Source organism: Oncorhynchus kisutch, linkage group LG15 (assembly GCF_002021735.2).
Source record: "Oncorhynchus kisutch isolate 150728-3 linkage group LG15, Okis_V2, whole genome shotgun sequence".
Lineage (NCBI taxonomy): Eukaryota > Metazoa > Chordata > Actinopteri > Salmoniformes > Salmonidae > Oncorhynchus > Oncorhynchus kisutch.
The window spans coordinates 71,892,773-71,907,121 of record NC_034188.2 but is presented as its reverse complement, the minus strand read 5'-3'; positions in this window follow the sequence as shown (position 1 = coordinate 71,907,121).

Here is a 14,349-nt window from a genome sequence, read left to right as displayed (position 1 = left end):
TCAATGCTGCTACATCAACCATACAGTATATGGGCTGTCTGTGTGGATCCAAAATACCAAACTCATTCCCTCGCCTAGACTACTGAGGTAGCTGAGTTGGGGTCAATTCCATTTCAATTCCAGTCAGTTTAATTGGACACTGAATTTCACCATATGATTATAACATACGTGAATTTAGTGGACATGTGCAGCACAATCTTGAAGGGGGGGTGGTCTGGGACTTCAATAGATCTGGACGCTCACCATGTTCCTAGAAAGCAACAGGTCTTTACATAGCCATATAGGAGCTTTCAGGAGACCACCATCTACAGAGGATCTTCTGACTTCTTACACCATCTTGTGGCCATTTCATGTGTCTCACCCGAGGCCTCTGTTGTCAATGGAAGATCAAGCTAACAAGATGCTTCTATCAATTGACAACACTCGCAACGCCAGAAGCAGAATAAAGAAGATATGTGTTTCTACACACTAATCTATTAGGTTTTCCTCTAGGCCTTTATCTGAGACAGATATCACATATGAGGGGATAGGATGGCAGATATTGGGCCCACAATAAATAAATTAGTAACTAGAATGATGACAATAACATTATTACAGAATTCCAAGAAAGAGCCACCACCACAAACTGGTGTTGTCTACTGACCCATTCTGTCCAACTCCCTCTTCTCTCCTCATTCTGCTTGTAACCAAAACGTAATTATTTTAGGTGTCAGTCACCCAGCTTCTCATTAATTCTGCACCACTCTTCTTGCCCAGCCCCTGTGCAGAGAATCACTTATTCTGCTTGGTTGGAGTACTGTACCTAACCAGGCAGCAGTGCACCACCTCACTGCTCCTCTGTAATAGAAGGAGAACAGTTCCCTGGCAGCCAGAGTCAAAGGGAAGAACACTTTTTGTAATTCATGAATCTTTACAGAGAGGCCCCTTGCTTTCACATTGGCACCTCATAGAGAGGCAGAAAGGAGCTTGTTCAGAGTGCACTGACCTCTGAGATAGATACTACCTGGCTGGCACCTCCATTACACAGCACTGCACATCTACAAAAAAGGCATTATCTATTGCATATGAAAGGCTAGTGTTAAATCGATGTGAGTATACACTGTATAGATATGGAAATAACCTCAGAATGACTGATTCTTATTAGTGGGTTAATTTCTCACACTGAGGTAGTGATAGAATATCATAGTTTTATTGACCCTATAGAAAAACTAACTCTTAGCAATAATTCATTCAAAACCTTGAATTTTGGAATGCGATCTATTGTGAACAATAAAAACCTTTCCTGTCCAAAATAGCCTACACATGGACAATCATGTTAGATATATCCTGTTTATCCTAAATTAAAGACCTTACTACTTACAAATGTATATAATTTCCTGCAAAATATCACTTTCAAATATAGCTGTGAGCAGCAATGATTGTTGTTGTATGTGTCGAACTGCTATGCTTTATCTTGGCCAGAACTTGTTCTCAACTAGGTTACCTGGTTAAATAAAGGTTTATTTTTTATTTTTTTAAATGAACAGGGTTCACAGGATGACAGAAAGGACACATGATCAGTTGGATAACAATGCAAAGCACTCTATCATGCAATCATGAGTCTAAATATAAAATCATAGAGAGGCAAATAAATACAAAATCTGGAGTGATGCGAGCCTACCAGATGAGCTAAATTCCTTCTATGCTCTCTTTGAGGCAAACAACACTGAACCATGCACGAGAGCACCATCTGTTCACGACTGTGTGATCTCGCTCTCCGTAGCCGATGTGAGTAAGACCTTTAAACAGGTTAGCATTCACAAGGCTGCGGAGCCAGACAGATTACCAAGACCCATACTCAGAGCATGCGCTGACCAGCTGGCAAATGTATTGACTGACATTTTCAACCTCTCCCTGACCCAGTCTGTAATACCTACATGTTTCAAGAAGACCGCCATAGTCCCCGTGCCCAATAACGCCAAAGTAACCCATCTAAATGACTATCGCCCCATAGCACTCAAATCTGTAGCCATACTTTGAAAAGCTGGTCATGGCTCACATAGGCACCATAATCCCAGACACCCTGGACCCACTCCAATTTGCACACTGCCCCAACAGATCCACAGATGATGCAATCTCTTTGCATTCCACACTGCCCTTTCCCACCTGGATAATAGAAACACCTACGTGAGAATGCTTTAATTATAGCTCAGCGTTCAACACCTTGGAGTGCCCTCCAAGCTCATCATTAAGTTCAGGACCCTGGGACTGAACACTTCCCTCTGCAACTGGATCTTGGACTTCCTGACGGGCCGACCCCAGGTAGCAACCACACATCCGACCCTCAAAACAGGGGTCCCTCAAGGGTGCGTGCTTAGTGCCCTCCTGTACTCTATGTTCACCCACAACTAAGTGGATGCGCACGACTCCAAGATCCTCATTGAGTTTGCTTACGACACAACGGTGGTTGGCCTGATCACTGACAATGACAAGACAGCCTATAAGGAGGTCAGTGACATGGCAGTGTCATGCCAGGACAACAATCTTTCCCTCAACATCAGCAAGACAAAGGAGATGATTGTGGACTACAGGAAATGGAGGGCCGAGCACACCCCTATCCACATGCTGTAGTTTATCTTTTTTCTCTCTGCATTGTTCGGAATGATCCGTAAGTAAGCATTTCACTGTTAGTCTACACTGGGTTTTTTACGAAGCATGTGGCAAATAAACCATTTATTTATGAGAAGATGATTTTGCGCATCAGCGTTAAATTTGGAAAGAATGAGTTGTTAATAGTTTCCTAGTTTTAGATATCAATACCACACTCAGTGTGGTTCATCAGAGGGATGTCTATGATAGTGATGACAAGTTTCATATTGATAGGCCACTGTGAAATGGATTTATAGTAGTTTAAAATGGACACGTAAAATCAGATTTGATTTTTCAATAACTCAGCCACCTTTTGACCAATCCCTTTGCTTTTCTCAACTAAGTTAATACGGCATGTACCCAACGGGCCTACATTAGAGCATATGTTCTATAACTTCTGGTGGCCATCTTCGAATGCATCAATGCTATTTTCTCAAACTCTTTAGGGACTATTGTGACGAGTCCAAAACAAATTTGGAGTGAATTAGATTTTTATTCCATGAGAAGATTTATGATATTTTAAGCATTAACATTACATAGTCAAAAAGTTAATTGTTAATAGGTTCTTATTTGTTAATTAAGCTATCAATGCCAAACATAACATGGTTCATTATGGTAATGTATTTGATAACCCTAAAATGTTTCAAGTTGATAGGCCCGTGTGAAATGGATTTACATGGAAATGTAAAAACGGATCTCTTAACCAATCCCTTAGCTTTTCTCAAACGAAGTTAAGAGATGTACCATCAGCCTACATACAGGTGTTATTTGGACATATGGTTCATGAGAATGTTTTTAAAAGATTTTCCAACATTTCTAAGATGGAGGAAAAACTATCCTGATGGACCTTATGGGTCCTTGAAGCAAATTTGTTTAGCATAAGGAAAGATGCCAACATACAGGTAAGTGTCTAGGTCAAACGGGGTGGCGGATATGAGAGTTTAAGTGTGACTGTTTATAACAGTGTTACTCATGTTACTCATGGCCTCTAGCATCACTGTTAAAACCCCTAAAAACAAAATGCATGAGCAGAAAGTCAACATATGAGTAAAATCAAGCTAGTATGAACTTTGTCCTGCAATAAGAGTATCATCCAATGCAACCTCCAAAAGGAATAAGAGCATTTTTGCACACACAAAAACATACAAAATGGTATTATAATTTGTCTACATATGTGAAATGGTGCATTTCTATGATCTGTGGTTAAAAAGATATGGCCATTAAAAAAAGGACTGACATCACAGGGTAGAATTAACTGTGATTTTCAAAACCTGCAACAGGTTTCTAGACAGAGGGAGTGTATTTCTTGTTTCCCACAAATCTCATGGTGTTTGAAAAATCACTGTTTTAACTTTTGATATCGGTTAGAACTTCTGAACGTCATTTTTTCCCATATATATTTTTAAATTTTTAGAAATGCACTATTTTCACAAAGCTAAACAATGGAATTGTGCCAGAGACAATGGTATTGTGCTAGAGACAATGGTATTGTGCTAGAGACAATGGTATTGCGCTAGAGACAATGGTATTGCGCTATAGAGAGACAATGGTATTGTGCCAGAGACAATGGTATTGTGCTAGAGACAATGGTATTGTGCTAGAGACAATGGTATTGTGCTAGAGACAATGGTATTGTGCTATAGAGACAATGGTATTGTGCTAGAGACAATGGTATTGTGCTATAGAGACAATGGTATTGTGCTAGAGACAATGGTATTGTGCTAGAGACAATGGTATTGTGCTATAGAGACAATGGTATTGTGCTATAGAGACAATGGTATTGTGCTAGAGACAATGGTATTGTGCTATAGAGAGAAAATGGTATTGTGCTATAGAGAGACAATGGTATTGTGCTATAGAGAGACAATGGTATTGTGCTATAGAGAGACAATGGTATTGTGCTAGAGAGAGACAATGGTATTGTGCTAGAGAGAGACAATGGTATTGTGCTAGAGAGAGACAATGGTATTGTGCTAGAGAGAGACAATGGTATTGTGCTAGAGAGAGACAATGGTATTGTGCTAGAGAGAGACAATGGTATTGTGCTATAGAGAGACAATGGTATTGTGCTAGAGACAATGGTATTGTACTATAGAGAGACAATGGTATTGTGCTAGAGACAATGGTATTGTGCTATAGAGACAATGGTATTGTGCTAGAGACAATGGTATTGTGCTAGAGACAATGGTATTGTGCTAGAGACAATGGTATTGTGCTATAGAGACAATGGTATTGTGCTATAGAGACAATGGTATTGTGCTATAGAGAGAAAATGGTATTGTGCTATAGAGAGACAATGGTATTGTGCTATAGAGAGACAATGGTATTGTGCTATAGAGAGACAATGGTATTGTGCTATAGAGAGACAATAGTATTGCGCTATAGAGAGACAATGGTATTGTGCCAGAGACAATGGTATTGTGCCAGAGACAATGGTATTGTGCTAGAGAAAATGGTATTGTGCCAGAGACAATGGTATTGTGCTAGAGACAATGGTATTGTGCCAGAGACAATGGTATTGTGCCAGAGACAATGGTATTGTGCTAGAGACAATGGTATTGTGCCAGAGACAATGGTATTGTGCTATAGAGAGACAATGGTATTGTGCTATAGAGAGACAATGGTACTGTGCTATAGAGAGACAATGGTATTGTGCTATAGAGAGACAATGGTATTGTGCTAGAGAGAGACAATGGTATTGTGCTAGAGAGAGACAATGGTATTGTGCTAGAGAGAGACAATGGCATTGTGCTAGAGAGAGACAATGGTATTGTGCTAGAGAGAGACAATGGTATTGTGCTAGAGAGAGACAATGGTATTGTGCTAGAGAGAGACAATGGTATTGTGCTATAGAGAGACAATGGTATTGTGCTAGAGAGAGACAATGGTATTGTGCTATAGAGAGACAATGGTATTGTGCTATAGAGAGACAATGGTATTGACAATGGTATTGTGCTAGAGACAATGCTATTGTGCTATAGAGAGACAATGGTATTGTGCTAGAGACAATGGTATTGTACTATAGAGAGACAATGGTATTGTAGAGAGACAATGGTATTGTACTAGAGAGGCAATGGTATTGTACTAGAGACAATGGTATTGTACTAGAGAGACAATGGTATTGTACTATAGACAATGGTATTGTATTAGAGACAATGGTATTGTACTAGAGACAATGGTATTGTACTAGAGACAATGGTATTGTACTAGAGACAATGGTATTGTACTAGAGAGACAATGGTATTGTACTAGAGAGACAATGGTATTGTACTAGAGACAATGGTATTGTACTAGAGACAATGGTATTGTACTAGAGACAATGGTATTGTACTAGAGACAATGGTATTGTGCTAGAGACAATGGTATTGTACTAGAGAGACAATGGTATTGTACTAGAGACAATGGTATTGTGCTATAGAGAGACAATGGTATTGCGCTATAGAGAGACAATGGTATTGTGCTAGAGACAATGGTATTGTGCTAGAGACAATGGTATTGTGCTAGAGACAATGGTATTGTGCTATAGAGACAATGGTATTGTGCTAGAGACAATGGTATTGTGCTATAGAGACAATGGTATTGTGCTAGAGACAATGGTATTGTGCTAGAGACAATGGTATTGTGCTAGAGACAATGGTATTGTGCTATAGAGACAATGGTATTGTGCTATAGAGACAATGGTATTGTGCTAGAGACAATGGTATTGTGCTATAGAGAGAAAATGGTATTGTGCTATAGAGAGACAATGGTATTGTGCTATAGAGAGACAATGGTATTGTGCTAGAGAGAGACAATGGTATTGTGCTAGAGAGAGACAATGGTATTGTGCTAGAGAGAGACAATGGTATTGTGCTATAGAGAGACAATGGTATTGTGCTATAGAGAGACAATGGTATTGTGCTATAGAGAGACAATGGTATTGTGCTATAGAGAGACAATGGTATTGTGCTATAGAGAGACAATAGTATTGCGCTATAGAGAGACAATGGTATTACTAGAGAGACAATGGTATTGTACTATATACAATGGTATTGTACTAGAGACAATGGTATTGTACTAGAGACAATGGTATTGTGCTAGAGACAATGGTATTGTACTAGAGAGACAATGGTATTGTACTAGAGACAATGGTATTGTGCTAGAGACAATGGTATTGTGCTAGAGACAATGGTATTGTACTAGAGACAATGGTATTGTGCTAGAGACAATGGTATTGTACTAGAGACAATGGTATTGTACTAGAGAGACAATGGTATTGTACTAGAGACAATGGTATTGTACTAGAGACAATGGTATTGTACTAGAGACAATGGTATTGTGCTAGAGACAATGGTATTGTGCTAGAGACAATGGTATTGCGCTAGAGACAATGGTATTGTGCTATAGAGACAATGGTATTGTGCTATAGAGAGAAAATGGTATTGTGCTATAGAGAGACAATGGTATTGTGCTATAGAGAGACAATGGTATTGTGCTATAGAGAGACAATGGTATTGTGCTAGAGAGAGACAATGGTATTGTGCTAGAGAGAGACAATGGTATTGTGCTAGAGAGAGACAATGGTATTGTGCTATAGAGAGACAATGGTATTGTACTAGAGACAATGGTATTGTACTAGAGACAATGGTATTGTACTAGAGACAATGGTATTGTACTAGAGACAATGGTATTGTGCTAGAGACAATGGTATTGTACTAGAGAGACAATGGTATTGTACTAGAGACAATGGTATTGTGCTATAGAGAGACAATGGTATTGCGCTATAGAGAGACAATGGTATTGTGCCAGAGACAATGGTATTGTGCTAGAGACAATGGTATTGTGCTAGAGACAATGGTATTGTGCTATAGAGACAATGGTATTGTGCTAGAGACAATGGTATTGTGCTATAGAGACAATGGTATTGTGCTAGAGACAATGGTATTGTGCTAGAGACAATGGTATTGTGCTAGAGACAATGGTATTGTGCTATAGAGACAATGGTATTGTGCTATAGAGACAATGGTATTGTGCTAGAGACAATGGTATTGTGCTATAGAGAGAAAATGGTATTGTGCTATAGAGAGACAATGGTATTGTGCTAGAGAGAGACAATGGTATTGTGCTAGAGAGAGACAATGGTATTGTGCTATAGAGAGACAATGGTATTGTGCTATAGAGAGACAATGGTATTGTGCTATAGAGAGACAATGGTATTGTGCTATAGAGAGACAATGGTATTGCGCTATAGAGAGACAATAGTATTGCGCTATAGAGAGACAATGGTATTACTAGAGAGACAATGGTATTGTACTATATACAATGGTATTGTACTAGAGACAATGGTATTGTACTAGAGACAATGGTATTGTGCTAGAGACAATGGTATTGTACTAGAGAGACAATGGTATTGTACTAGAGACAATGGTATTGTGCTATAGAGAGACAATGGTATTGTGCTAGAGACAATGGTATTGTGCTAGAGACAATGGTATTGTACTAGAGACAATGGTATTGTGCTAGAGACAATGGTATTGTACTAGAGACAATGGTATTGTACTAGAGAGACAATGGTATTGTACTAGAGACAATGGTATTGTACTAGAGACAATGGTATTGTGCTAGAGACAATGGTATTGTGCTAGAGACAATGGTATTGCGCTAGAGACAATGGTATTGTGCTATAGAGACAATGGTATTGTGCTATAGAGAGACAATGGTATTGTGCTATAGAGAGACAATGGTATTGTGCTAGAGAGAGACAATGGTATTGTGCTAGAGAGAGACAATGGTATTGTGCTAGAGAGAGACAATGGTATTGTGCTAGAGAGAGACAATGGTATTGTGCTATAGAGAGACAATGGTATTGTGCTAGAGAGAGACAATGGTATTGTGCTAGAGAGAGACAATGGTATTGTGCTATAGAGAGACAATGGTATTGTGCTAGAGACAATGGTATTGTGCTATAGAGACAATGGTATTGTGCTAGAGACAATGGTATTGTGCTAGAGACAATGGTATTGTGCTAGAGACAATGGTATTGTGCTAGAGAGACAATGGTATTGTGCTATAGAGACAATGGTATTGTGCTATAGAGACAATGGTATTGTGCTAGAGACAATGGTATTGTGCTATAGAGAGAAAATGGTATTGTGCTATAGAGAGACAATGGTATTGTGCTATAGAGAGACAATGGTATTGTGCTAGAGAGAGACAATGGTATTGTGCTAGAGAGAGACAATGGTATTGTGCTAGAGAGAGACAATGGTATTGTGCTAGAGAGAGACAATGGTATTGTGCTAGAGAGAGACAATGGTATTGTGCTATAGAGAGACAATGGTATTGTGCTAGAGACAATGGTATTGTGCTATAGAGACAATGGTATTGTGCTAGAGACAATGGTATTGTGCTAGAGACAATGGTATTGTGCTAGAGACAATGGTATTGTGCTAGAGAGACAATGGTATTGTGCTATAGAGACAATGGTATTGTGCTATAGAGACAATGGTATTGTGCTAGAGACAATGGTATTGTGCTATAGAGAGAAAATGGTATTGTGCTATAGAGAGACAATGGTATTGTGCTATAGAGAGACAATGGTATTGTGCTAGAGAGAGACAATGGTATTGTGCTAGAGAGAGACAATGGTATTGTGCCAGAGACAATGGTATTGTGCTAGAGACAATGGTATTGTGCTAGAGACAATGGTATTGCGCTAGAGACAATGGTATTGCGCTATAGAGAGACAATGGTATTGTGCCAGAGACAATGGTATTGTGCTAGAGACAATGGTATTGTGCTAGAGACAATGGTATTGTGCTAGAGACAATGGTATTGTGCTAGAGACAATGGTATTGTGCTATAGAGACAATGGTATTGTGCTAGAGACAATGGTATTGTGCTATAGAGACAATGGTATTGTGCTAGAGACAATGGTATTGTGCTAGAGACAATGGTATTGTGCTATAGAGACAATGGTATTGTGCTATAGAGACAATGGTATTGTGCTAGAGACAATGGTATTGTGCTATAGAGAGAAAATGGTATTGTGCTATAGAGAGACAATGGTATTGTGCTAGAGAGAGACAATGGTATTGTGCTAGAGAGAGACAATGGTATTGTGCTAGAGAGAGACAATGGTATTGTGCTAGAGAGAGACAATGGTATTGTGCTAGAGAGAGACAATGGTATTGTGCTAGAGAGAGACAATGGTATTGTGCTAGAGAGAGACAATGGTATTGTGCTAGAGAGAGACAATGGTATTGTGCTATAGAGAGACAATGGTATTGTGCTAGAGACAATGGTATTGTACTATAGAGAGACAATGGTATTGTGCTAGAGACAATGGTATTGTGCTAGAGACAATGGTATTGTGCTATAGAGACAATGGTATTGTGCTAGAGACAATGGTATTGTGCTAGAGACAATGGTATTGTGCTAGAGACAATGGTATTGTGCTATAGAGACAATGGTATTGTGCTATAGAGACAATGGTATTGTGCTAGAGACAATGGTATTGTGCTATAGAGAGAAAATGGTATTGTGCTATAGAGAGACAATGGTATTGTGCTATAGAGAGACAATGGTATTGTGCTATAGAGAGACAATGGTATTGTGCTATAGAGAGACAATAGTATTGCGCTATAGAGAGACAATGGTATTGTGCCAGAGACAATGGTATTGTGCCAGAGACAATGGTATTGTGCTAGAGAAAATGGTATTGTGCCAGAGACAATGGTATTGTGCTAGAGACAATGGTATTGTGCCAGAGACAATGGTATTGTGCCAGAGACAATGGTATTGTGCTAGAGACAATGGTATTGTGCCAGAGACAATGGTATTGTGCTATAGAGAGACAATGGTAATGTGCTATAGAGAGACAATGGTACTGTGCTATAGAGAGACAATGGTATTGTGCTATAGAGAGACAATGGTATTGTGCTAGAGAGAGACAATGGTATTGTGCTAGAGAGAGACAATGGCATTGTGCTAGAGAGAGACAATGGTATTGTGCTAGAGAGAGACAATGGTATTGTGCTAGAGAGAGACAATGGTATTGTGCTAGAGAGAGACAATGGTATTGTGCTATAGAGAGACAATGGTATTGTGCTAGAGAGAGACAATGGTATTGTGCTATAGAGAGACAATGGTATTGTGCTATAGAGAGACAATGGTATTGACAATGGTATTGTGCTAGAGACAATGCTATTGTGCTATAGAGAGACAATGGTATTGTGCTAGAGACAATGGTATTGTGCTAGAGACAATGGTATTGTGCTAGAGACAATGGTATTGTACTATAGAGAGACAATGGTATTGTAGAGAGACAATGGTATTGTACTAGAGAGGCAATGGTATTGTACTAGAGACAATGGTATTGTACTAGAGAGACAATGGTATTGTACTATAGACAATGGTATTGTACTAGAGACAATGGTATTGTACTAGAGACAATGGTATTGTGCTATAGAGAGACAATGGTATTGTGCTATAGAGAGACAATGGTATTGTGCTAGAGAGAGACAATGGTATTGTGCTAGAGAGAGACAATGGTATTGTGCTAGAGAGAGACAATGGTATTGTGCTATAGAGAGACAATGGTATTGTGCTATAGAGAGACAATGGTATTGTGCTATAGAGAGACAATGGTATTGTGCTATAGAGAGACAATGGTATTGTGCTATAGAGAGACAATAGTATTGCGCTATAGAGAGACAATGGTATTACTAGAGAGACAATGGTATTGTACTATATACAATGGTATTGTACTAGAGACAATGGTATTGTACTAGAGACAATGGTATTGTGCTAGAGACAATGGTATTGTACTAGAGAGACAATGGTATTGTACTAGAGACAATGGTATTGTGCTATAGAGAGACAATGGTATTGTGCTAGAGACAATGGTATTGTGCTAGAGACAATGGTATTGTACTAGAGACAATGGTATTGTGCTAGAGACAATGGTATTGTACTAGAGACAATGGTATTGTACTAGAGAGACAATGGTATTGTACTAGAGACAATGGTATTGTACTAGAGACAATGGTATTGTACTAGAGACAATGGTATTGTGCTAGAGACAATGGTATTGTGCTAGAGACAATGGTATTGCGCTAGAGACAATGGTATTGTGCTATAGAGACAATGGTATTGTGCTATAGACAATGGTATTGTACTAGAGACAATGGTATTGTGCTATAGAGAGACAATGGTATTGTGCTATAGAGAGACAATGGTATTGTGCTAGAGAGAGACAATGGTATTGTGCTAGAGAGAGACAATGGTATTGTGCTAGAGAGAGACAATGGTATTGTGCTAGAGAGAGACAATGGTATTGTGCTATAGAGAGACAATGGTATTGTGCTAGAGAGAGACAATGGTATTGTGCTAGAGAGAGACAATGGTATTGTGCTATAGAGAGACAATGGTATTGTGCTAGAGACAATGGTATTGTGCTATAGAGACAATGGTATTGTGCTAGAGACAATGGTATTGTGCTAGAGACAATGGTATTGTGCTATAGAGACAATGGTATTGTGCTATAGAGACAATGGTATTGTGCTATAGAGACAATGGTATTGTGCTAGAGACAATGGTATTGTGCTATAGAGAGAAAATGGTATTGTGCTATAGAGAGACAATGGTATTGTGCTATAGAGAGACAATGGTATTGTGCTATAGAGAGACAATGGTATTGTGCTATAGAGAGACAATGGTATTGTGCTATAGAGACAATGGTATTGTGCTATAGAGAGACAATAGTATTGCGCTATAGAGAGACAATGGTATTGTGCCAGAGACAATGGTATTGTGCCAGAGACAATGGTATTGTGCTAGAGAAAATGGTATTGTGCCAGAGACAATGGTATTGTACTAGAGACAATGGTATTGTGCTATAGAGAGACAATGGTATTGTGCTAGAGACAATGGTATTGTGCTAGAGACAATGGTATTGTACTAGAGAGACAATGGTATTGTACTAGAGACAATGGTATTGTACTAGAGACAATGGTATTGTACTAGAGACAATGGTATTGTACTAGAGACAATGGTATTGTACTAGAGACAATGGTATTGTGCTAGAGACAATGGTATTGTACTAGAGAGACAATGGTATTGTGCTATAGAGAGACAATGGTATTGTGCTAGAGACAATGGTATTGTGCTAGAGACAATGGTATTGTACTAGAGACAATGGTATTGTGCTAGAGAGAGAAAATGGTATTGTGCTATAGAGGCAATGGTATTGTACTAGAGACAATGGTATTGTGCTAGAGAGGCAATGGTATTGTGCTAGAGAGGCAATGGTATTGTACTAGAGACAATGGTATTGTACTAGAGACAATGGTATTGTACTAGAGATAATAGTATTGTACTAGAGAGACAATGGTATTGTGCTAGAGACAATGGTATTGTACTAGAGACAATGGTATTGTACTAGAGAGACAATGGTATTGTACTATATACAATGGTATTGTACTAGAGACAATGGTATTGTACTAGAGACAATGGTATTGTGCTAGAGACAATGGTATTGTACTAGAGAGACAATGGTATTGTACTAGAGACAATGGCATTGTGCTATAGAGAGACAATGGTATTGTGCTAGAGACAATGGTATTGTGCTAGAGACAATGGTATTGTACTAGAGACAATGGTATTGTGCTAGAGACAATGGTATTGTACTAGAGAGACAATGGTATTGTACTAGAGACAATGGTATTGTACTAGAGACAATGGTATTGTACTAGAGACAATGGTATTGTACTAGAGAGACAATGGTATTGTACTAGAGACAATGGTATTGTGCTATAGAGAGACAATGGTATTGTGCTAGAGACAATGGTATTGTGCTAGAGACAATGGTATTGCGCTAGAGACAATGGTATTGTGCTATAGAGAGACAATGGTATTGTGCTATAGAGAGACAATGGTATTGTGCTAGAGAGAGACAATGGTATTGTGCTAGAGAGAGACAATGGTATTGTGCTAGAGAGAGACAATGGTATTGTGCTAGAGAGAGACAATGGTATTGTGCTATAGAGAGACAATGGTATTGACAATGGTATTGTGCTAGAGACAATGCTATTGTGCTATAGAGAGACAATGGTATTGTGCTAGAGACAATGGTATTGTACTATAGAGAGACAATGGTATTGTGCTATAGAGAGAAAATGGTATTGTGCTATAGAGGCAATGGTATTGTACTAGAGACAATGGTATTGTGCTAGAGAGGCAATGGTATTGTACTAGAGAGGCAATGGTATTGTACTAGAGACAATGGTATTGTACTAGAGACAATGGTATTGTACTAGAGACAATGGTATTGTACTAGAGATAATAGTATTGTACTAGAGAGACAATGGTATTGTGCTAGAGACAATGGTATTGTACTAGAGACAATGGTATTTTGCTAGAGAGACAATAGTATTGTACTAGAGACAATGGTATTGTACTAGAGACAATGGTATTGTACTAGAGACAATGGTATTGTACTAGAGAGACAATGGTATTGTACTAGAGAGACAATGGTATTGTACTAGAGACAATGGTATTGTGCTATAGAGAGACAATGGTATTGTGCTAGAGACAATGGTATTGTGCTAGAGACAATGGTATTGTACTAGAGAGACAATGGTATTGTACTAGAGACAATGGTATTGTGCTAGAGACAATGGTATTGTACTAGAGACAATGGTATTGTGCTAGAGAGGCAATGGTATTGAACTAGAGACAATG